This window comes from Globicephala melas, chromosome 14 (genome assembly GCF_963455315.2).
Source record: "Globicephala melas chromosome 14, mGloMel1.2, whole genome shotgun sequence".
In the NCBI taxonomy this organism is placed as follows: Eukaryota; Metazoa; Chordata; class Mammalia; order Artiodactyla; family Delphinidae; genus Globicephala; species Globicephala melas.
This window is the reverse complement of record NC_083327.1, coordinates 36603628-36629579: the sequence shown is the minus strand read 5'-3', so window position 1 is coordinate 36629579 and position 25952 is coordinate 36603628. Positions and strand designations below refer to the sequence as shown.

The 25952-nt window shown below is 45.5% G+C and overlaps 1 pseudogene; it reads right to left on the bottom strand.

Moving 5' to 3' along the window:
- Positions 1 to 5878: 5878 nt before the first annotated feature.
- The window catches only part of LOC115866891 (small ribosomal subunit protein eS1 pseudogene), a 40332-nt pseudogene continuing 20258 nt past the window's right edge, over positions 5879 to 25952 (bottom strand).

Here is a 25952-nt window from a genome sequence, read left to right as displayed (position 1 = left end):
AAATGGAGCTGAGAGAATGATTTACTTTGAGCGAACTAGATGTTATCTTGCTTGACCTCTCAGAAGCATTTGACAGTTCATCACACCTTCATTCTTGAAACACTTTCTTCACTGGACACCACACCCTCCTGGTTTTCCGCCTACCTCAGCCCCTTTCTCAGTTTTCTTTGATGATTCTTTTCTTCACTCCTAAATGTTGCAGTACTCTAGGGCTCAGGCTTTGGTCCTCTTCTCTAGCTACACTCAGCGTGTGAGCTCATCCTGTGGCTTTTAACAGCATATGTTTTCTGCAATATTAACTTATCATGAGTTCCAGACTTCTACCCAACCACTTACTTGACAACCATCTTAGATGTCTAATAGTTCAAATTTTATTGAGTCAAAGCAGAACTCTTGATTTTCTGCCCGTACCTGTAGCTCTCTCTTTCCCATCCTAATAAATGCAACCCAGCCCCAAAGCCTAGTATCTTTTTTTTTTTTAATTTATTTATTTTTGGCTGTGTTGGGTCTTCGTTGCTGTGTGCAGTCTTTCTCTAGTTGCAGCTAGTGGGGGCTACTCGTTGTGGTGGCTTCTCTTGTTGCGGAGCATGGTTCTAGGCGCACAGGCTTCAATAGTTGTGGCTCGTGGGCTCTAGAGCGCAGGCTCGGTAGTTGTGGCGCATGGGCTTAGTTGCTCTGCGGCATGTGGGATCGTCATGGAGTAGGGCTCGAACATGTCTCCCCTGCATTGGCAGGTGGATTCTTTTTTTTTTTTTTTTTTTTTTTTCTTGCGGTACGTGGGCCTCTCACTGTTGTGGCCTCTCCCGTTGCGGAGCACAGGCTCCGGACGCGCAGGCTCAGTGGCCATGCCTCACCGGCCCAGCCGCTCCGCGGCATGTGGGATCTTCCCGGACCGGGGCACGAACCCGTGTGCCCTGCATCGGCAGGAGGACTCTCAACCACTGCGCCACCAGGGAAGCCCGGCAGCTGGATTCTTAACCATTGCGCCACCAGGGAAGTCCCCTAACCTAGTCATCTTTAATTTCTTTCTCCACATCCGTGTCTAGTCCACCAACGAGTCCTAATGAGTCTACCTTAAAATATACCCTGAATATATTTTTTTTACCACCTCCACTGTTTCCACCAAAGTCTCAGCAATCATTGTCTCTCCTGGACTACTTAACAGTAGCCTCTTATCTGGCCTCTCCTTAAAACATGTGACGTCATGGCAGTTCTTTGATGAAAACATTCCAGTGTCTTTCCAGCCCACCAAAATAGATCTAAAGTTACCAAGTTCTGCTTGATCTGATCCCTGCTTCTGACCTCATCACTCTCTGCCTCCACTACTTTATTATGTCTGTACTGGCCTCCTTCCCCACCCTGTCCTTTAAATACACCAAGATGGCTCTCCCTCTGGGGATTCTGCATGGCTATGTAGCTAACAGTTATTGAGTGTTCCAGGCACTGTTCTAAGTGCTTTTCAGGTATTAACTCATTTAGTTTCAGAGCTGTATGAGATAGTTACTGATGTTATCCCCATGGGGAAACTGGGGCACAGGAAAATTAAGTTACTATACTAGCATCATGAGGTGGGTAATAGATCTAGGATTTAAACCCAGGTGGAACGGGCCAGGTCCACACTCTCACCCACTTTCTGCAATGGCCTTAGCTTACCTTTGGTCTCACAACAGAGTGTAAGCTCCATGAGGGCAGGGATATTCTTCTCTTCATCCTCTTACCTCTAACGATGCCTGACATATTGCAGGGCCTTATTGAATATTTGTTGAATGCGTAAGTTTCTAAAGCTTCTATTTGAGTAGGTTAGGAAAAGCCTCATTGAAGAAGGCTTTTGAGCTGGAACTTGAAGGGAAATTCTTTTTTCAAGAAATTTGGAAAAGAGGGAAGGAAAGTGAGATACGGATATAGATATTCATACAGAGAGAGGTATATGAATAAAACCTCAAAGATTGTCTAATTGGGCTAAGTCACTTGCAGGAGAGAAGGAAAGATATGACAGGAAAGGTCTGTTCTGAGAAGATTATAGAAAGCCTTGAGTACCAGGCTAAGGAGATGAGATTTTATTTGGTGTGCAGTGAGAGCCACTGAATATTTTTAGTAGTTAGATCATATGTTTAGAGTAACTTTTTGAGATGATGACTCTGGTAACATCTTGTAGAGAGGTTTAGTATAGGCTGAGTCTGGGAGACCAATGAGAGAAAGGCTGCCATGATCGAGTCACTAACATCTCTTGACTATCACAGTAATCTCGAAAATGGAGTTCCTGCATCCACTCCTGGCCCTGCAATTCCTTTCTCCATCTGGCAGCCAGAAAGATCATTTAAAGCTTCAGCTCAGGTCTTATGATATTGTAATTTATAATAAGAAATACATATTTGGTCTTTTTGTCCTTTCCGGCCCAGAGCTCCTAAAACTGGGAATTTCCTAGTGATGAGAGCAATCACGATATCTTTCGTTATGTTATTGATGACTTTTGAACCACACCTAAAGATGGGGGCTGGTTGCTGGGAGAACCAGTCATGTGATTAGAGGTTTGGAACTTTCAGTCCTACCCCGCCTTGACCTCTAGGGAGGAGAAGAGAGGCCGGAGCTTGAATCAGTCACCATTGGTCAATGACTTAATCAGTTATGCCTAGTTAACGAAGCCTCTGTAAAAACCCAAAAGCTTCCTCAAGCTTCCTCGTGGGTGAATTCATGGACATTTGGAGAGAATGGCGCCTCTTCCCACATACCTTGCCCTATGTACTTCTTTTATCTGGTGGTTCCTGGTTTATATCCTTTAATAATAAACTAGAAAACAAAATGTTACTCTGAGTTTTGTGAGGTGTTCTAGCAAATTAAGTGAAAAGAAGCGGGAGTTGTGGAACCCCTGGTCTACAGCTCTTGGTCGAAGGCCAGGCAGCAGCGTGGGTTGGCGATTGGGGTCTGAGGTGTGGCCGGAGGGAGGAGGCAGTCCTGTGGGACTAAACCCTTAGTTCTGGAAGGTGATGCTATTTCTGGGCAGATGTGTCAGAATTGAGTTGAATTGTAGGATTCTCTGCTGGTATCTAGAAAATCGCTTATTGGTGGTGTGGGGAACATCCCCCTCCCTGGACTTTGACGTTGGTACAGAACCATTTTAGGTCCATTTTCTCCTCTGCTTGAAATCTTGAAATGGCTTCCTGTTGTCTTTAAGGAACTCCAAAATCCGTACTATACACAGGCTTTGCAAGATCTGGCTTCTCCCCAATAGATTTATTCCCCATTACTCTTCCTCTTCATGATCCAACCATACTGTACGTCTTTCAGATTCTCAAAGCATGAAGCGCTCTATTAATACAAACTCTTGCCTCGACTATTCTTTCTCTCTGGAATGTCCTCTCCCACCACCCGCTTTTGCTTGCTAATTCCTACTTATCCTTTCTCTCGGTTCCTCAGGACTTTCCTCTGTAACTGCACAATCCCTTCTTGGTAGGGTTGCTGATGTAGCAGATTAAAATACAAGATGCCCAGTTAAAGTTGAATTTCAGATAAACAAGAACTAATTTTTTAGTATAAGTATATCCCTTGCAATATTTGGGGCATACTTCTACTAAAAAAATTTAGTTGTTTATCTGAAATTTACCTTTAACCGGACATCTTGTATTTTAACTGGAAACCCTGCTTTCCAGCTAGATTTGGTTATTCTCTCCCCTAGCTCACTCTTTACTTTTCCTCAGTATTTATCTCCCTTGTATTCATTGATCCACATCTGTGGTACCTGATAGGCTGTAAGTACCATGAGGGCAGGTGTGAGTCTTCTTTGTTCACCAATGCCTAGCACAGTGCAATAGCATGTCATAGGCCCTCAATAAATATTAAATGAGTGAAAACAATAAGAGGCTATTAGAGTTCTAGAGGGAGGCCAGGACTGAAGATACTGTCTGGGAAGTTTTCTGCGTGGAGGTGACCTTTGAAGCAGGAGCAAGTGGAGGAAGGGAAGAACACAGCAAAGGTATGGAGTGGAAAGAGAAGACCCTGGGCTAAGCTGAGGGGAATGCCCCTGCTTGGGTGGCAAAAAGAGGAAGAAGGGCCAGAGACAATAGAGCCAGAGAAAGAATTCATAACCTGCAGAGGGATCTAGGGAAGTCACAGGGACCGGGCCTTTGGATTTGGCAGTTAAATACTTGGGACCTTCAAGAGAGCTAATTCGGGTCTGATAGCTGTCAGGTTGCGTGCAGACTAATCTTGAGAAATTTAGTGATGGGGAAAAAAAAGGGTGTAGCTGAGCTGTTAACATGGTGGAGAGAAAATGTCTGTGTGTGTGCGTGTGCGTGTGTGTGTGTGTTTTATGCATAAGGGAGACCTCAGTGTGTTCATAGGTGAAAGGGGAGGAATCAGTGGAAAATGACAGTGGTCATCCTGGAGGAAGGAGTGATAGATGGTCTTGGAGCAAGTGGAGGGGGTGGACTCAGAAAAGAGGAAGGATGTTTCACAAGTAAGAGGAGGAGGATGGGACCAGTGATTATTAATTACAGTCATTTCTGATAAGTGTGACTCTCTGGTCTCAAAAAATAAAAAAGTCACATTGTCCTTATTACTAAAGATTATATCCAGTGTTCACTAAAGAGTATAACCTGAATTTGAACATGATTAAGGTTTCTTAGCCCAGCAGCTTTTCCAACTGTGACAAGCAAGGGAATCACTGCCTGTTTAAATGCAGATTGTGAAGAGGAGGTGGGACAGGGCCTGATGTTCTGCATTTCCAACAAACACCCCAGGGATGCGGTTGCTGCTGTCTTAGACCTTCCATCTTTGCTTCCAGGACGCTTTTTTTTTTTTTTTGCAATGGCAGCTGAATGTAAATGTTTTACATTGGCCTAACCTTGTAATGGAATTTATGCGAGAAATACTGAACACCCTTTCTTCTGAAGTTAGCTGAAATAAGGTTGAAATACATCTTATCACAAATGTGTTCTAGTTTTAAAGAACTCAAAATGCTCATGTGTATCTCAAACATTAATTTTCTCAGTACTAAGAAAGGAGTTGTCTTCAGAATTTGAAACCATATTGTTTTGGAATATTAGAAAACGAAATTGCTTAAAAGCAGAATGTGATCTTGATGAAATATTTATCTGTAGTGAATTATTATTATTTAAATTTTATTTTATTTTATTTATTTTATTTTTGGCTGCGTTGGGTCTTCGTTGCTGCACGCGGGCTTTTCTCTGGTTGCAGCGAGCAGGGGCTACTGTTCATTGCGGTGCGTGGGCTTCTCATTGTGGCGGCTTCTCTTGTTGTGGAGCACAGGCTCTAGGTGCACGGGCTTCAGGAGTTGTGGCTCACGGGCTCTAGAGCGCAGGCTCAGTAGTTGTGGCGCATGGGCTTAGTTGCCCCGCGGCATGTGGGATCTTCCTGGACCAGGGATCGAACCCATGTCTCCTGCATTGGTAGGTGGATTCTTTTTTTTTTTTTTTTGTGCGGTACGCGGGCCTATCACTGTTGTGGCCTCTCCCGTTGCGGAGCACAGGCTCCGGACGCGCAGGCTCAGCGGCCATGGCTCACGGGCCCAGCCGCTCCGCGGCATGTGGGATCTTCCCGGACCGGGACACGAACCCGCGTCCCCTGCCTCGGCAGGCGAACTCTCAACCACTGCGCCACCAGGGAAGCCAGGCAGGAGGATTCTTAACCACTGCACCACCAGGGAAGCCCTATAGTGAATTATTAATCAGTTATTTTTTTGAGGGATATACTGTTTGTTGATTCAAAGGGACTTCTCAATCTTTTCTACAAGTGTTTTTAGGGTATTAGTATGATTCATTATTAATGGTCTAGATATACTTTTTAAATGTTAACATTTAGCAAAGTAATGCTTTTTTTCATGAATAAGATCTTTTATTTGTCATCATTAAAAGTGTAAATTTTAAACAGATTCTTGTACTACTGGCTCATATCCACCAGCTCGTTCGACTTTAGCACCTGTCTCATCCACAGAAGCTTTTCCAGAACTACTGCCTTCACCACGTGACACTCCATGAGTTTTCCCAATTCAAACTTGGGCTTCTTCAGCATTTTTACTTTCCTAACAAAGACATCATAGAGCAGATAAGTAGACTGGCAAGCCTTTTCTATGTCTTTTCCAATGCTGTCTGGAATCAATTTATTGACCACTTCTTTCAAGTCATTTGTCTTCACCTCTTGGGTCATGGTTTCCATCATCTTCTTCCGGATTTGGCAGACCTGTTGGTGCTGGGCATAAGAGGTCTTCCGAATCTGACTGTTACATTTTTTAGTAAAACCCACACAGAATAGACGAAGCAAATAACCATGGGTAGTCTTGACACCAATGTGAGCTTCAACCATGGTCTGCCATTTTTTGACCATGGAGCACATTTTCTCACAGGTAAGATCCATGCCATGGAAATCAGTCAGGCAATTTTTTGCCCTGAACATCTTCAGTAATTAGCTTGAATTTTCTAAATGCAGCTTCATCATTCTGCAGATCAGCAAGGCTCACTTCAAAAACAGAATCCGGGGGCTTCCCTGGTGGCGCAGTGGTTGAGAGTCCGCCTGCCGATGCAGGGGACACGGGTTCGTGCCCTGGTCCGGGAAGATCCCACATGCCGCGGAGCGGCTGGGCCCGTGAGCCATGGCCGCTGAGCCTGCGCGTCCGGAGCCTGTGCTCCACAACGGGAGAGGCCACAACAGTGAGAGGCCCGCGTAATGCAAAAAAAAAAAAAAAAAAACAGAATTCGTAAGGTCATCAGATGTGATTTTGATTTCTTGAGTTTTTGTGACTAGTGTTTTCCCAATATTTCTTATATTGACACATAGCTAGTGCTTTCACATCATACCAATCTTTCTTAGAAAATGAGTCAACCACTTTCTTCTTGGCTCCCTTTTTGCCACTTTCGTAAGGTGCTTGTTCTTGCCAACCACCGTGGTGCTGCTCAGAGAACCAAAAAGCCAGCGTAATGCTTTTTAACAGAAAACTGCAATATAATGTAACCATGCTGTTTACAAAATAACTATAGGACTTATTTTTTTTATTATTAATTCCTAGTTTTGAACGCATAAACTATGATGAATGGCTTCCTCTTTCAATCCCATCAGCATACTTCTGTCACTTCATGTAAAAGTTTATTTGAGATGATGTTAAAAGCCAGGACTAGACAGGTGGAATAGCCTGCCTGTCACCCGACATGGGTCAGATCCTGCAGAAAGCAGAGGCTCAAAGGTAATCAAGCATAGATCAGAAAAGGAGATTATTATAACCTGAAGACAAAATTCAAAATTTTCTTCCTCTGGAATCATTTTTAAAGTTTCGGGACTTCCCTGGTGGTCCAGTAGTTAAGAATCTGCCTTCCAATGCAGGGGACATGGGTTTGATCCTTGGTCAGGGAACTACGATCCCACATGCTGCGGGCAAGTGAGCCCGCGCGCCACAACTACTGAGCCTGCATGCTCTAGAGCCCGCACACCACAACTAGAGAGCCCACACGCCACAACTACTGAGCCCGCGTGCTCTGGAGCCCGCGCACCACAACTAGAGAGAAGCCTGCGAGCTGCAGCGAAAGATCCCACATGCTGCAACGAAGATCCCACGTGCTGCAACTAAGACCTGACTCAGCCAAATAAATAAATAATTTTTTTAAGTTTTCTTCATTCGTAATACTTTGTACACGTGCAAAATACAAAAGGTTCCAAGCGTGTACGGTGAAAGTCTCCTCCCTCCCATGCTGTCTTCACAGAACTCCCCTTTGTCAACCAGGATCTTGTGTCTATTTCAGAAAACAGCTTTACTTTGTATGTTTTAATATTTCATATTAATACATATAGTCTGCACTATTCTTAATAGCTACATAATTGGATATGATTTTTCCATAATTTCCCCCAAATTTGAATTTTTCTTCATAAAGAAAGTTACATGCAACTGAATATATTGAGCATTTAGGACCATTAAGGAGGAATGTCAGTAGATGCCTACAGGGAAATTCAACATCCCTCTAAACTGTTTCCTTATATTTGTAGAGACCGTATCAAAAGCTTGAAACCCCTGCTAACTCTCCATTCTTACAATTCTAGGAGCCCCTGCTGGGTTTAACAGGACGCTAGAACAGAGCAAAGAGGAGATGCCATTCACTCCTTCGTATCAGCAGACCTACCGGTTCATACCATCAAGGAATGCTCCAAGGCACTTCCATGCCTGTGGGTGAACATTAGAACCATTCCAAACCAATGCTAACATCTGCATGCTTTCCAGAAGACCTCTGATGATGCAGAACAATCATCACCATGTACAAAATGCAAATCCAGTGGGCACCTGGGAGACCTCACATGACAGTAGTGGTTCTGGAGTTCAAGTGGAGTTCCAGCAGGACTTGTCTGTTTATCTAGTCTCTCATCTATTCAATACACATTTGTGAACATTTACTGTGTTCCAGGCACGGTTCTGCTCCTAGGGGTGTGAGACGAGAGACAAGGTTCCTGCTTTCGGGGAGTTTACATTCCAGGGGGCAATAGCTGGCCCCACCTCACCAAAGCCAGCCAGGCTCTGTCGCTCTTCCTCATTCTGGCCATTGCTTTCTCTCATTACCAGCTCCGCCCCACGCCCCCACCCCACCCCGCCCCCCCACGCCTACCCTCTCTCGTCAGCCTGCAAACCTGCATTCTCTGCTCTTCGTTTCGTCACCCTGGATGCCTTGCCTGTGTATGTGCATCTGTTCATCTCCCATGTGTCTAAGTGTCTTCTTTGTGCCCAGCAGGGTTGGAAGCTCTTTGTGGGCACTCCATAAAAGTGACTGAATGAAGGCCCGGCTCTTGGCATTAAGGCTGAACTTTTTTTAAAGTAAGCTTTTAATTTTAAAACGTTTTTTTATTCACAGAATAGTTGCAAAGATAATGTACAGAGTTCCCGTACACCCCTCAGCCAGCTCCTCCTGTCATTAGCACCTGACATTACAATGGTATATTTGTCACAATTAATGAACCAATACTGATACGTTGTTATTAACTAAAGTCTATATCTTACTCAGATTTCCTTAGCTTTTCCACTGGTATCCTTTTTCGGTTCTAGGGTCTCATCTAGGATGCCACACCACAAGTGGTTGTTGTGTCTCCTTAATCCCTCTGGTCTGTGATAGTTTCTAGTCTTGTTTCTCATGGAGTTTTGACAGATTTGAAGAGCTCTAGTTAGGTATTTTGTAGAATGCCCCTCTAGTTGGGTTTCCCTGATGCTTTTTTTATGGTTGCACTGGGGTTGTGGGCTAGAGGAGTAGTGCCCTTCTCACATCTTGTCAGGGGTACATGCCATCCACATGACGGGACAGTATAATCAATCTTGAACACCTGGCCAAGGTACAGTTTGCCAGCTTTCCTCACTGAAGGTGACCCTGTTCCCCTTTTACCTACTCTGTTGCTTGGAATCAAGTCACTAAGTGCCTTCCCCCTCCCCTCAAGGGGGTAGGGGGTGGGGAGAATTAAGCTCCACCTCCTGGAGGTAGTATTTATGTACATCATTTAAATTCTTCTGTAAGAAAGATGTAACTCTCCCCCTCTTCATTTATTTATTTAGTCAACCACTTATATCAGTGTGGACTCTCATGCATATTTATGTAAAGATTTGGGTTAGAATCTGATACTAGGCTATTTATTTTGCTGCTCAAATTGTTCCGATTTTGGTCATTGGGAGTTCTTTTTAGGTTGGCTCCTGTGTCTCTTTGACATGCCCCATCCTTTTGTTTTTTGAGTGTTTCTTTACTTTCTGGCACTACTGTATATTTCCTGCCCCAGCCTTAGAATCAGCCATTTCTCCAAGGAACCCCGGTCCCTTTTATTGGGGAGGCCTGTTTTTCAGTCCAGACCTCAGCATCACTTACCCACCCACTCAGTCAGCCTGTCAAGGAATACCTAGGTATATTCTTCTCTCATGCTGATCATTGAACCAGATGTGGGATGTACAGTGGGGAACAGAGCATACAAGTCCCTGCCTTTAAAAGCTAGTGATGTGGCCTACGAGACAGACAATGAGCAAGTCTCAACAAAGAAATACGTAATTATAACTTTGATACGTGCTTCAAAGGGAGGAGACATGGCCCTCAGATGAAAAATAACCTAAGTCAGGGACCTGGGTTGCATCAGGTGGCCAGAGAAGCCCCCCATGGGTAGCTAACATTTAGATAGAAAGTTGATGAGAACGATTCAGCCATTCAAAGAGCAGAGGGAGGAGTGTTTTCAAACTGCAGGTTAGTGGGTCATGGCTAGCTTTCTAAAAAAAGGACAGAACATACCAGAAGTATTACCATGTAAAACTAAAGTTGCCTTTATTTATAGGTTGATGTATTTACTGGTTCATGGCATAAAATATTTCTTACAGGGGAGTATTGTCAAAAAAACAAGTTGAAAGCAACTGTTTTAGGAGGAAATAAAGGCAGATTGAAAGCTCTGAAAAGAGAAAAAGCCGTAACATACTTGAGGATCTGAAAGGAGGCCAGTGTGACTGGGGAGTGAGCCTAGGGTGTGAGAAGAGGCTGTAAATGTAGGGAGGTGCGCAGCCCTCGAACAGGGCCAGGGCCCAGGAAGCCTCGGTATTTTCATTAAGGAGCCATGGGAAGTCATTGGAGGGTTTCAAATGGGGAAGTGTTGATATTTAAGAAGATCTTTTAGGCTCCTATGTGGAGAATGGAAGGAGAGGGCAAATGAGGAAGCCGGAGCCAGTCAGCGAGAAGGGTCGTACAGAGGGAGGCCCAAGCAAGAAGAGTCACTAGGACATGCGTTCACATTCCATTGTCAGTCTTGTACTCGCAGCCACTAGAACAATGCCTGGAACACAGAAGACCTTCAGTGTATACGTGTTGAACGAATAAGTTACGTGACTGTAGTAAAGACGGAGAGAAGTGGTTGAGTCAAGACATGTTTGGAAACTGGCAAGTCTTGCTGACAGATTGGGTCTGGGGGAAGTGGACGGGCAGAGTGAGAGCCCTCCCTCACACACTGCACCCCGCCAGCGCTGACATTTGCTTTCTTTCTCTGCTTTGGGCAGTTACAGGATCCTTTAACTGTTTAGACTGTGTTTCTACCTCTGTGCTTAGTCATAGTGGCCAGAAGTGGAAATAACAGAATTTTTCAAGAGAAACTGAGATTGAGCAGAATCACAAAAAACAGTTCTTAGCACAGATTTTCAGACCCGCAGATTTTATAATCTTTGATGCCAAATCTCTGAAATTCTGTGAGCGCCAATCACTAGCAAATAAAGATCCTCAGAGGGGCACCAAACTTCCTGGCGTTTTAGCATTCTGACAGGGAGCTGGCTGAGGGCCGAGGGTAATCGTGCATAGCTATGTGCCAAAGACCCTTCTCCCACCCGATTTTATGTCTTAGTAAAATATATTGTGGCCAAATCCTTTCTTGATACTCCTTTTCTTGACAGTGCTGATGCCTGAGGTCTGCAGCTGGCTGCCCACCTGGCCGCTGGCTTCCTCAGCGGAGGGCAGCCACCTCCTGTCACTGTGGAGGGACTGGGACAAGGACAGGCCTAGACAGAGCCAACATGGAGCAGAAAACAGGAGGAACCAGACCCCAGGTACAGAAAAATGTGAGTCCTCTCTGGAAAGTCGGGCACCAGAGATGGGCGTGCTCCAGAAATGCTGATTAATTTTGAAGGGTTGGTCCTTTTGGTTAGATGGGTTTCATGCTCTTGACTGAGAAACCAAAGCAACCATCAGATGTTACTGGGAGTGATGCCAGTGGTGTTTGCACTGGTTAAGAATTTTCAGATGACAGAATAACAAACTCAAACTGGCTTAAGCAAACAAAGGGATTGTGTTAGCTTACGGCCTGAGAACTCCAGCACGCAGTCTAGAATTTAAATCTTCCTCGCGATGCCAGCTCCATGCCCGTTTTGTTTAGAGCACTGCCTCTTCTGGGTGTCGGCTTCATCCTCCGGCTGGCAATTCTCTTGGCGGCACAAATGGCTGAGGGAATTTTGAACCTTGTATTCTCCAATACACCATCCAGGAGAAGGGGGATTGTCCCCTCTGGTAAACCCACAGAGGGCTGAGGAAGCTTTTTTTCCAGAAGCCCTAGGAAACATTTCCTCAAATCCCACTGGCCTGAATCGGGCTGTATGCCCACGCCTGAGCCAATCACCATGGCCAGGTGATGGGTACTCTCTGCTTAAGCACATCAGGGCTACCCCTGGGAGCTGGATGTATCCAGCTGTTAGAGAAGGGGGAGACCGTGAGGGGGTGGGTGCTTCCCTCAGGGCAAAATGTGGGTGCTGTGGCAGGAAAAGGGAGGAGAGGGATGCTAGGGAGGCAGCCTATGTATGTTTACTACATCAACATCATCATTATCGTGATAAAGGCCAAACTGGAGGCAGTGTAGATATAGATAAGGAAACCTTTGTTCAGAACCCCAGTTCTGCCTGCTTCTAGGTGAGTGACTTAACCTCTTCAGGTCTCAGTTTCTTTATCTGAAAAGATGTGGATGAAAATACCTCAGGGAGGGTAAAATTCATATATCTAATTATGTCATATATATATATATATATCTCAAAATATATCAGGTTATATATTTGAAAAACTAAAAATAAAATGAGATACTTTTTGTATTTTCTCAAAGTGGCAATTACAGTCAGTCCTGTAGAAGCCAAGACTGAGCCCACGTTGCCGCCTAGTAGGACGGCAGGTGGAAGGAAGGCTTTCCTGGCCACCGAGTGTTGGGCAAGTCAGGGCCCATCTCGTGTCTTCATGGCGAGAAAGAAGTTTCACTGGTTCAGAACCAAACTTAAGCAGCAGGTGTTCAGGGATGGGGTGTTGAAGTTTCATCTTTGATTTTTCTATGAAATCGTTCAGGTTACTAAAATGTCGGCCCTATTCTCTTGTTTAAGAACTGGTTTCATTTCTAATGACACAGCACCATCATGCCATTCCTTGATTTAGTCACGAGAACCAAAACTAATGTGTGGCTAGTTTCATGTCGTTTTTATAGCAGTTAGTACAGAGAACAACAGGCTCTTGTAAAAACAGATGTATTTGCTATCTGTTTCTCTATCTGCTGCCTCTCAGGCTCAAAACTCTATTTCTAAGATGGCGTGGTCCTCTGGTTGGGCCTTGTGGGAGAGGCTCCGGCAAGCTGCTCTTCTCAGTGGGAAACCTTTTCATAGGAAACAAGAGTCCCAGCCCCCAAACATTATAAGAATTGTAAAGGGGTGTCAGAAAGAGACCTTTCACCTTTTGAGAGAAGATTCGCTTGGCATTAATGTCTACTGTGAACCCAGAGGAGGGGGTTTTATTTTATTTTATTTTTCTTTACATCTTTATTGAAGTATAATTGCTTTACAGTGGTGTGTTAGTTTCTGCTTTATAACAAAGTGAATCAGTTATACATATACATATGTTCCCATATCTCTTCCCTCTTGCGTCTCCCTCCCTCCCACCCTCCCTGTCCCACCCCTCCAGGTGGTCACAAAGCACCGAGCTGATCTCCCTGTGCTATATGGCTGCTTCCCACTAGCTATCTATTTTACGTTTGGTAGTGTATATATGTCCATGCCACTCTCTCACTTCGTCCCAGCTTACCCTTCCCCTCCCCATATCCTCAAGTCCATTCTCTAGTAGGTCTGTGTCTTTATTCCCGTCTTACCCCTAGGTTCTTCATGACATTTTTTTTTTTTTTGTAGATTCCATGTATATGCGTTAGCATACGGTATTTGTCTTTCTCTTTCTGACTTACTTCACTCTGTATGACAGACTCTATGTCCATCCACCTCATGAGCCTCTGTAAACTTCTTCAAGGCCTTGTGGTATTAACATGAAAAAGTGAGCATATATTTAGCATTCCTGGAAAAAGCATGGCCTTCCTATTAATGCTAATACTCTCATAATGACACCACAGCCAGTCTCCTCACAGAGGCTTTATCATCTACAGTGTCTCTATAGGCAGGTTAGATAACAAATGTTTACAGATGAGGAAACAGAGACATTGATGGCTTCAGAGACAGAGTGTTGTGGAATTTAATTAGAGTCTTGGGCTAACCTCTGCTGTGTAATTGCTTGATCTCTCTGTGTTTCCTCACATATAAAATGCAAATAATAATAATAATAAAATCCCTCATGGGTGGTAGTGAGGATCATGTAAACGAATGCATGTAAAGTGTTTACACCAGCACCTGGCACATAGTTTTCACTCGATAAATGTTTGTTGCTGTAATTATCATTACCTTCACTATCCTTTTTTCTCAATCGCAAGTTAAATGACCTTGCCTCTTTGACTCACACGTATACAACCTACCTACTGGGTCTCCCCCCAACCTCAGTTATTCATTTGATCTTGATCTCAGTTTGTTGAATGTTGAATATTGAACTGAATTCAAAATGTTGAATATTGAACTGAATTTCATGTTATGTGGATCCAACTCACCTGGGAGACCAGATTGGGCAGTTATGCCTCCTGTTCTTTGCTTTGATTCGGAGCCTGTGCTATGCTGTAGTCAAGCCCAGGTCACCTTCTTGGCCCAGTTTTAAATGTTTCATCCAGTTCAACCAACATCATTTCACTTAATTCCTGCATTTAAAAAAATTTCCACATGGGAACATTGTCAAGAAAGCCTTTCTGTAGTTCATTTCTTTTTTTTTTTTTTTTTTTTTGGCGGTACGTGGTCCTCTCACTGCTGTGGCCTCTCCCGTTGCGGAGCACAGGCTCCAGATGCGCAGGCTCAGCAGCCATGGCTCACAGGCCCAGGCGCTCCGTGGCATGTGGGATCTTTCCAGACCGGGGCACGAACCCATGTCCCCTACATCGGCAGGTGGACTCTCAACCACTGCGCCACCAGGGAAGCCCTGTAGTTCATTTCTTTATCTTAATTCATTCTTTGTTTCTTTCAACCAATATTCTTTACTGTGTCCACCTGAGCAGTCCCACTAATATTGCTGGTATTTATTGCTTCGCATATGTACATCTTGTCCCTTCTCTCAGATTGTGAATTTCTTGAGGCCAAAAGCCATTGCTTCTATTTCTTTGCATCACCTGCAAGACCGTGGGCAGGTCTGCCTGGGGATTAACTTGTGGAAGGGCTGTGACTGCATCTATGGATCTCCCTGATCCTTTCCCTCTGCTTACAGCCTCTTTCTTTTCTCCTAAGTGTCTCACTAGGCCTTAAGCAAGCAGAGATGTAGATTTCATTGTCAGGGCTGATCTGTCCTGTATTTGGGGCTTTGAAGGTGATACACCCAGGGGCGTCCTTGGACTAGGCCTCCAACACCCTCTGTTGGTGTATGTGTTGGCAAATTACCTGCCATTTCCTCCAGCAAACGATCACATCTCCCGTTCATGTCTCATTGTGTTTTCCTTGGTTTAATCTCTCTCCTCCTACCCACAGTCTCATCCTGCTTTTCCCTGATTCTCTTGCAGGCCTGTCCCATTTCCTGGCCTCTGTTCGTGCATTGGCCATTACTCTTGTTCGACCCTTCTGTGTGCCTCACTTTGGTTTCTGTTCCCCCTCTTCTTTTTCTTTCACTTTCCCCCACCCACCAGCCCTTTTTAACAGTGTCATCATGACTTACAGTTTGGGAACATGGCCCTCGCCATCTCCCACATTACACAGCCACCCCAGCTTTCGTTTGCCCAGCATCCCTCCCCTGAGCCAATTCGGCAGGACGGAAGCTCTGCCACGGCCAGACGCCAGCACCAACTCTTACTGTGAGCCCTGCTTCATGCCCGTCTGCGGAAGCAGGGGCAGGGCTGAAGATGGAGGCCACAGAGAAGAACCCCAGACCTCTCCTCAGCTTCTGCTGGGATGTGTGAGTTGGGTGTGACCCCAAGACTCAGAACAGCTTTGATCTGTGAAAGCGCGAAACAGGGAGGGTTCTCTGAAAGGAATGGTCTGGGCTGCGGGGAAGAGGTGGGGTAGCACATGTGACAGAGACCCAGGAGGTTTCTTGTGCTGACGCCTCCTAATCCACAAAACTCAGCTGAAACACCCAAGCCAATGAGTAACAGGGTCCCGGCCATAAGCAGAAAATGCTCTTCCCTTTTTCTTCCCTCCACCTCACCCATGCAGCCTTGTGCAATCTGTCCTTATACAAAGGTTTGCAAAATTGTCCCAGTGGAGGACAGGTCTATAGTTTCTTGGCCATACCTCCCTTCCCGGAGGGTCAACCAGCACAGCTGGAGCAAGCTGACGGGGTAGGAGGGGAAGGGGACGGCAAGGATGCTGGGAACGGGGCCTTCTAGGACTCAGTTTCAGAGATCAAGAAAGCGGTCTTCTTATTTCAAACATGCAAACTGAATTTGGTCAAACACTGTCCTTGTGAGGCAGCTGCCCTTTGAAGCTGTGGACCAGGGTGGAAATAAAAGCTCCTGTCTGAGAAAGGATATGTTTCTTTCTTATGCTCTCTCCTGACCATTCTTTTTCCTGCTGGTTTGCTGCATGGACCCTCTGCCGGCAGCAAGGGGGGAGCCTGCAGCAGCCGGAGCAGCGGCGCCTGAGTGAAAGTGATTAACACCCTGAGTTCCACAACTACCTCGGCGTCTGCAGCACCTTTCCCCAGCCTAACCTCCCCTTGATGCCTTTCTGCTGCTGCTGTGTGAGCCAAGCTCGAAAGCCAGGCTGAACAGGCTGGTTGAAGAAAGGAGTGAGACAGGTCTTAAGTCCCAGAAAGGCAATGCAGCCCAAATCCTGGTGCTAGTGGTTAAAGCCCACCCATGGGTGCATCTCACCTATGACACAGGCAAGAAAGCAAATACAGCTAAACTCAAGATGGACATCTGTATTCAGAGATCTTTTATATTCACCCATATTACCTGGTATGGTGCTGAGAATGCATTTAATATTTATGGACCCTTTTGGCATTAAGTAAGGCCTGGCCAAGATAAAAGGAAAAGATAGTAGGAATTTTGCCAAACAGGACCAAAGAATGCAATTTCTTAAACTCTATTTTATTATTTTTTTCTCTTCTATTATGGTTTATTATAGAATATTGAATATAGTTCCCTGTGCTATATAATACGACCTTGTTGTTTACCTATTTTATATACAATAGTTTGTATCTGCTAATCCCAAACTCCAAATTTATCCCTCCTCCACCCCCCTTCCCCTTTGATAACCACAAGTTTGTTTTCTATGTCTGTGAGTCTGTTTCTGCTTCATAAATAAGTTCATTTGTGTCATACTTTAGATTCCACATATAAGTGATATCATATGGTATTTGTCTTACTCTTTCTGATGTACTTCCCTTAGTATGATAATCTCTAGTTACATCCATGTTGCTGCAAATGGCAACATTTCATTCTTTTTTATAGCTGAGTAGTATTCCATTGTACTTATACCACATCTTCTTTATCCGTTCATCTGTCAGTGGACATTTAGGTTGCTTCCATGTCTTGGCTATTGTAAGTAGTGCTGCTATGAACACTGGGGTGCATGTATCTTCTCAAATTATAGTTTTCTCCAGATATATGCCCAGGAGTGGAATTGCTGGATCATATAACTCTATTTTTAAAGAACTATTTTTATAGAACCTTAGCTTTAGTTGCCATCAGCCAAAGTGTGCCAATCTCCTTTCTGACCATCTTATTTTAGAGCTAAATGTATAATGTACCCATACCAAGTATCTTGGATATCTTTTTCAATTGATCTTGAAAGTTCACAGAGCTGGACTTCTGAGGCCTTCTACTCTAGACCTGTGGAGTACACGGATGATCCACTGAAGTGCAAAAAGAAAATATTTTAACTTCTGTTTACATCTATGTTTTTCTTTTTTTAACATATTTATTTATTTATTTACTTATTTTTGGCTGCGTTGGGTCTTCGCTGCTGCGCGCGGGCTTTCTCTAGTTGCGGCGAGCGAGGGTAACTCTTCCCTGCGGCACGCGGGCTTCTGATCGCAGTGGCCTCTCTTGTTGCGGAGCACGGGCTCCAGGCACGCGGGCCTCAGTAGCTGCGGCACGTGGGCTCAGTAGTTGTGGCTCGCGGACTCTAGAGCGCAGGCTCAGTAGTTGTGGCGCACAGGCTCAGTTGCTCCGCGGCACGTAGGATCCTCCCAGACCAGGGCCCGAACCCGTGTCCCCGGCATTGGCAGACGGATTCTTAACCACTGTGCCACCAGGGAAGTACCCACATCTATGTTTTAATGTAAAAATGAAGAAAGGAATTAAGCTTTACTAGTACTACTAGTAATAATAATATGACTAATACTTGCTATACATATTTGCAAGTATATGTGTATAACATTTACAAATAAACATAAATATGATGGGGGTACAGGTTCTAATTTTGCAGAGGGTGGGGACTGGATTGTATGATCAAAGAAGTTTGCTGGGACTGTTGCTTCTGACCATGTGGACTAATAGAGACCAAATTTACCCTCCGGTCTGAAACAGCCCCCACAAAAAACAGGATCTAGCATAGGAGTTGTCACATGATAGTTGCTGAATGAACATGAGTTGAGTGAATAACTGAAGCTCCCCAGGGAAGCCCAAGATGGTTAGATCACAGATGATGGGGCGTTAGGGCCCAGTGCACCTTAGCACTGATCTATTCCAGTTTCTTCATTATCTAGATGAGGAAATTGAGGTCCAGAGCCACACAGTGACTTCTCCAAAGTCCCTCAGCCCCTAGTGGTGGAGTTATATTCTTTCCTATAAACCAACCCTAGAGTCAACAAGTCAATAAACCACAGCCCCAAGCTGCAGAAGGACCTTTCTTTTTTTCTTCTTTTTAAAAATAAATTTATTTATTTTAGGCTGCATTGGGTCTTTGTTGCTGCGCACGGGCTTTCTCTAGTTGTGGCGAGCAGGGGCTACTCTTCATTGCGGTGCGTGGGCTTCTCATTGCCGTGGCTTCTCTTGCTGCGGAGCACGGGCTCTAGGCGCACGGGCTTCAGTAGTTGTGGCTCACGGGCTCTAGAGCGTAGCCTCAGTAGTTGTGGCGCATGGGTCTAGTTGCTCCACGGCATGTGGGATCCTCCCGGACCAGGGCTCGAACCCATGTCCCCTGCATTGGTAGGTGGATTCTTAACCACTGTGCCACCAGGGAAGCCCCAGAAGGACCTTTCTTAAAGGGCTAATTCCTGCTACTCACAGAACAGGGACAGGGTGGAGTTTGAGGTGTTAAAGGTAGTATGTTCAGAAACAAAAATAGGCACCAAGAATTGTTGCACACAAAGCCACTTGGAATTGAAGATATGGCCGGACATCGCTCAATTCTAGAAAAAGACTGAAAGAAACTTCCAGGTTGGGTAGAGAGGCCCGAGGAAGATCGTTGCTAACATGAGCTCTGGTTGCACCTCAAGACTCCACAGGAGACTTTGGGTTCTGGATCACAACAGGCCTATCTACCTAGAAACTCCAGAAGATTCTGGACCTGATCCAGTATAGCCCGCAGGCCCTGGGTCCGTCCTGGGAGTTGGGGGGCAGGTGGGCCCACAGCAAGCAGTCTCACGTTGGGACCCCACTGCCCAACTGCTTGGCCTGACTGAGACCCCACATGGAGAAGACCCAGTCCTGAGGGGCACACTGTCAGCAGTGGAGACCTTCAGGCCACAGGACACGTGCATCACGGGAGGATCTTCCTGCTCTGGACTATAGGAGCCGCTGACATTGTACCCAGCAGGCAGGAGCAAAGCACCCTGCACCCCCCTGCCAGGCACTTTGTCCTAGGTTTTCTTGGGAAGTGGCAGCTGTGGACGAACCCTTTCACTTTGGGTTTCTCCTCAGTTCACATTTCTGCCTGCTCCTCAAAGCCCTTGAAAAGGCAACCCAGCTCTTTCAAAGCACTTTTTTTTAGGGCCGGAAAGTTCTAAGACATGTCAGTGACTGCCTGCTGTTGTCTTGAGTGTTTAAGACTTGATCTGGGCCCATCGTAGGAATGGACTTCTGCCCACAGAGGCTTCCTACTGCCTCTCCTACCACCCAGAGTATATCTACGGGGTATAGGGGGTGGAGGCTAATGCTTGGCTCTTGTTCCAAAGATTTTCTGGTAGTCTCAGAGTTCAGCAGAATCTTCAGCAGTGACATTTGGACTTCACCTGACAACATGAATGACACGGTTTGAAAGTGAATAGTGATTTAAATGAGGCTTATACACACGTCTCTGCCCTGGGATCTCTAGAAGGAGAGTTCCTCCAGAAAGGAATCTAACAGGAGATGATTATACAGCTTAAAGCGAGTCTCCTGAACAATACTTGCCATCTGATGTACACCGGATTTGGAGGTGAATCTCCTTAGGCTCAGGGCCCAGCTAGGAGATGGTCTGAACCAGCCTGACCCAGGGGTGGACATAACCAGCCAAGCTTCACCTGTGCTGTGCTCCCTCAGCACGGAATTGTCCACTCGACTCACTAGCAGAGGCCCAGCGCAGAGCCCTGGAATGGGAAAGGCATGTTCCCGGCAGCCAGTGACTGGAAAGTGATCTCTATGCACTAATTAGACCGAGCAGGACAGGGCTGTCATTAGTCTCCACTTTGTAGATCAGGAAGCAAAGGCATTGAAAGAGCAAGTAAGGCACCCACTGCTGCAGGGTGAGTCAGCAGTAAACTGGGCCCAGCACACACATTTTTTGCCTCTAGGCCAGCCTTCGGCTCTGCCTTGGCCTCTGTGGTCTCAGAGAAGATGTCTCCTGACTTATCCATAGCAAGAGTTCTTTGTGACACTCATTCCGTGAATCCTGCCCTAACACTCTCTGTTCTCCTCAGGTTTGCTCAACAGCCTGAGGCCCTGCCTTCCTCAGTCTCCCTTCACACAGCCCTTTGGCCGTCTCGCGGGTTGTCCAACTCCAACTGGCCTCTTACAGACTCGTCCCAGTTGGCCTCCCCACTCACTCCAGCATATCCACCAAGTGGTCCCCGTGCCCTCGGCCTTGGCCATGGTGGCAACCTCCACTCACAGTGTGGCTCAGAAACACAGCCCTGACCTGGGGCTCCCAGGCTTGTTTCCTTCCCTTACTGCTTCTGTCACCCACACTGGTCTCTCTGGTTCCTTCAGCCACTCCTTGCATCCTCTTCCTCATTTCTTTCTCTGCCTGGGAAGCCCTCCTCTTCCTGTACCATCTAGGCTCTTTCAGGAATTCAAGGCCCCTCCCAACTCTTCAAGAACTCCTGTTTTTCCTTCTCTGCAATGTCTTCCTGTACTGCCTGAAGAAACATCGTGGTCTCTCCAGCTGCCATTTGCCCCCAAATCTGATTTGGCCTCAACTCTCTCACCAGTATCTCAAATTTATATTTAAGGTGATGTGATAGGCAGAATTCTAAAATGACCCAAGATTTCCTGTTTCCCGACTTGCGTGCACACCCTGTGAATATGATGGATTTTACCTGTGTGATTAGATACGTTTTATAGCACATTTGACCTTAAGGGAGATTATCCCAGTGGCCCTGACCTAATCATAACAGGGACCTCAGTCCTATAACCACAAGGAACTAAATTCTACTACCAACAAGAAAGTGCTAAAAGTGCCCTGTTTCTCCAGAGCCTCCAGACAAGAGTTCAGCTGCGCCAACACCTTGATTTCAACATTGTGTTACTCTGAGCAGAAGCCCAGGCATGTTGTGCCAGCCTTCTGATTTATAGAATTTAACTGTGAACTAATAAATGGGTATTGTTTTCAGCTGGTAAATTGGTGGTAATTTGTTATGGAGCCATAGAAAACTAATACAGGTAAATATTTAATTGTGTTGGAGTTGTGGATTTTCCACATTTATCCTGGCACCAGAGTCTCAGGTCAGTAGCTACAGCCACACTTGTGTTGATGTCAGTCTTAGGTTGTAGACTCCCAGCAGGAGAGCCTGGCCACCTGGTTCCCTCTGAATATAATTCAGCAATAAGGGGGATTCTTGGTTCTCAGCACTCTGCTGCCAACTCCGAGGCAAAGATGAACTTGGCCTTCCTGCCCTCAGGGGCTTCTAATATAGCAATTGGACAATCACTGAAAGAGTCTAATACAAAGAAGATCAAGGCAAGGGAAATCACATCCAGTATGTGAAATCAAAAACTTATTAGAGGAAGTGACATTGGACCTGAGCCCTGAAGGCTGAGTGGTGTTTTACTTTAGGGATGGAAATAGGAAACTGAGTGAATTTTTAGAGAAATAGCGTGTTGGACACTTGACACATCAGGGGTAGTGTGAGTTAGGACAGAAACAGTATTCTGGGTCCCCAGTGTGTGAAGGCTCTTGAATCGTCAGGTGTAGTGTGTTTGGGTGATTTGGTGAGGAATTAGGGACCAAGGAAAATTTGGAGGCTGGGGAGGGATAGAATCAAGGTGGACTGAGTATGTAAGATGGATTAAAGTAGAGGCAGGTAGGAGATGGGGATTATTTGCAACCATGAGGGGAGAAGAGGTAAAAATTAATCAGAGCCTGCATCATGGCTCTGGCAGTAGGGACAGAAGGAAGGAGAAAATGTCACAGTCACTGGGGAAGATAGAAATTCCACCAACAGAGCCACGAAATGAACATAGCATCCAGCACAGGTCCATCCCACCTTCCTCCACTCATTCCAATGAGAGGAAGGTGGAAGTCCCACCTTCCTCCACTCATTCCAATATTTAAGATGTATTGTATGTCTCCTCTACCCAATAATCTGTCCCAGGTGCTGCCCCAAAGGCAAACATCACTATATTTGAGGAAGTAGGAATGACTGTGAGACACCACAGACATGGTGCCTACCAAGAGACAAATGGTGCCTACCAAGAAACAAATGGTCTAAGTCCTGTAAGAGAAGTGTGGCTCAAGAACTACAGGTTCGGGAGGGAGGAAGATGGCGTCCAGCTGCAGTCAGAGTCTTCAAGAAAGAATGACGTGGAGTCACTGTTTAACTTGTAGGTGGCAAATTTAAAAGGAGAGGGGTCTTTGCATCTCTTCTCTAAACTACGAATGAAACTTCACCTCATCCTGGTACACACACACACACGCACGCACACACGCGGACACTCACTTAGCTGGAGCCTGCTGAAGCGCGCCTCACAGTGACAAACATGGTGAAACAGTTATTCCTGCACATGCTCAGTTGGGTTGTTCTAGAAGACAACTGGGTAGCCCTTTGGGCCATTCCTTAGACACTGGCTTCCTCCACCCCCCTCCCTGACTGACTGCCCAAGCTGTGGTGGTTATCATGACCATACAGGGTAAGAGACATACAGCGTCGTTTTTGTTCAGCCACCACCAGACCAGCCGAGGGCCGACTAGCCGACTAGGCTCCTCCTCCTTCCCCCTCGGTTCTGGGTAAGCACACGTCTTCCACCCTTACTTTAAAGGCAGACAATTTGTTTTTATCATTTGCCAACACAGCTGAGGATGATTATTAATTAATCAAAAACACTGACTTTTAACTTCCCACGCTCTCTCCAGAGATGCTCCAGTGACAGCCTGCATCTGGACTTCAGAGCTGTTTAGATAGAAGTGGGCACCATGCAGCAAAGATTTGTTTTCTTCTGGTTTATTCTTTTTAAAACACAACTCTAGCTTAATCCCATTTAGCCAGTAAACTTGATTTTTAAGGTGGTCTCATTTTGTGGGATTTTCTGCTGGTCTTTATACAGCTTCCTTTGAAACCAGAAATGCTGTGTCAGGATTTCACAAAAAGGAAAATGTAAAGAGCACATTTTCTGTTCATCAAAAGCTCAAACCGAAGCACACGAGCAGCATGTTTCCATGAATAATGAAACACCACTGTCCTCCTCTGCTGGCAATCTTATGTAGTGGCAGTGCCCACCAAATTCAAGGTCTCGGCAAGGAATACCTAACGGCTTCTGAGAGCAAGTTTGAAACGTTACAGTTGTAACATCACAGCAAAGGCTGATCTGATTCAGTGGGCTGAGGTTTAAGCAACGGAGTCTTTTCCCCCTGTTCTAAGATGGCGCTGCTGGGGAGCCATCCTCCCCTCTGAACTTGAGCTTTGTGGCTACACAGTGGTTTTCAGTGAAAAAAGAAAGGGGCGGCAGAAGATAGCTTGCCTCAAATTACACATCAAAGCTGAATGGCCACCTCTAGAGTGAGACGGGGTGCGCTCTGGCTTCATCACTTGGCAGAGGCTAGAGTAAAAACTCCGATGCCTTTTTAGGAGCTGTACCGACGGATAGAAGATTTTAAGCAAAACCAAACTTAGGAGGCAAGTGGGCTTCCCTTCCACTTAGTGAGGGCCACATCTTCAGAATCTCAGATACCTGCAAGGAGTGTGTTGTCTTGTAAATGCAGAGGTGCCAGCTTGGGAAAGGTGTTTTGTGAAATGCGGAGCAAGGGCTCCCCCTCCCCACTTGTGACTGTGCTCCCCTTCCGGCTGCTTCTCTTCCTCATCCTCGGTGACCCATGTTCCCAAAGCCCCCGACTCCTTTAAGACAACTCCTGGAAGCTGTCTTGCCAGTGCTCAAACCATCCAGGCTTTGTGTCTCCTCTTTGCTCTCCTGCCACCTGTCTTTTTGTCCTTGCCATTGTTCCTTAGCATCTCCACTGGAGGTGTGCAAGGGGAATAAAAGGGGATAAAAACTCCACGTTGTCACAGTCCATTTGCTTCTTGTCGACAGCTCTGCTAAAAGGCAGAAGAGGAAGCTATTGCCCAAGATAAGAGTTTAGATAAGGTTTGGGAATTATCTGTAAAATTCACTTATTTGTGGTTACCCTCCCGATCACCTGAGGATAATGGGGGGGGGTGTCTTTATCAAGCACCTGTTTTTAGGAAGTTAAGGGCAAAATTCTTCAGTCATTTCTAAGAGCTGGTCAAAATAACTGGAGATAAAACTAGCATACCTACTTTATACCTTGTATCCACCCCATTGTTTAGCTCTCTGGAGCCGGCTGACTTTGGAAGTGGAGAATTTCCTATCTCTTGTTGGTCGGGGAAAGAATTTAACTAATTCTCAGGTTAATAGGGGTCCCTGGCAGCCCTGCAGTTCTTTTGAATGGCTGGGAAGAAGTAAATTGAATAGATAAGTGAGGGTCTTTGATTACAAGTAATAGAAAACAACTGAAACTAATTTAAGCCAAAAAGGTCAATTTATTATAAAGACTCAGCAGAGGATCTCATGGGACCCAAGGACCAGGCCTCTGCAAAGGGCTGGGGCTGAGGCCTGGAAGGCTTTAGGATTCTTGGTCCATCTCTCAGCACCCACCTCCCCTTTAAAAAAAAAACTATCCATCCTCTTCAGTTCTCTCATTTATACCTTAACCCCCCCTTGTCCTTCCCTTTGCCCCCCATACACAGGGTAAAGAAAGCAGAGCTGACCCAGGATCCCAAATTTCCACTTTCACAGGGCCAACCAGCAAAGAAACAAAGACCACTCTCTCTCTCTCTCTCTCTTTTTTTTTTTTTTGGCAGCACGGCATGTGGGATCTTAGTTCCCTGACCAGGGATTGAACTTGCACCCCTTGCGTTGGAAGCACAGAGATTTAACCACTGGACCTCCAGGGAAGTCCCTGAAGACCACTCTCTTTTGGCACTAGTTTAAAATTCTCAAGAAAGAGCATCTGATTGGTCCAGCTTGAGAGCTGTATCTGCCTCTTGCCCAATCAGCTCTGACGGGAGGGTGGGGTCGTGGGTATAAATATGGCTTCTGAGTCAGAGAGAGCCAGTGCTCAGAAAAAGTGTGTGGGTGATGGGATAGGATCACTCAATATTTAGTAATCCAACAAAAGAAAAGGGCCATAGTACCTGTTCCCCTCATACAATCTGGAGAAAAACCTGCACATGTAGGAAAACAGACAGTTAAAATCATTTAGTGCTAATTACTGTGAGGATAAAAACCCTGATTAGAATGAGCTCTTAGGAAATAACCAAAACGGCCCATCTTCCGTTGAATAGATAAATACATTAAGGATGGGCATAAAATGGAACCCACAACACAGCGGTGAAAATTAATGAGCTACAGCTACACAGTTTAGTATGGATGAATCTTGAAAGTATAACGATGCATGAAAAAAGCAAGGCACAGAAAAATACATCCAGATGTTTTTACTTATGAGGTTCAGACACATGCAAAATTGGACAATATATTACAATGTAGTCTTA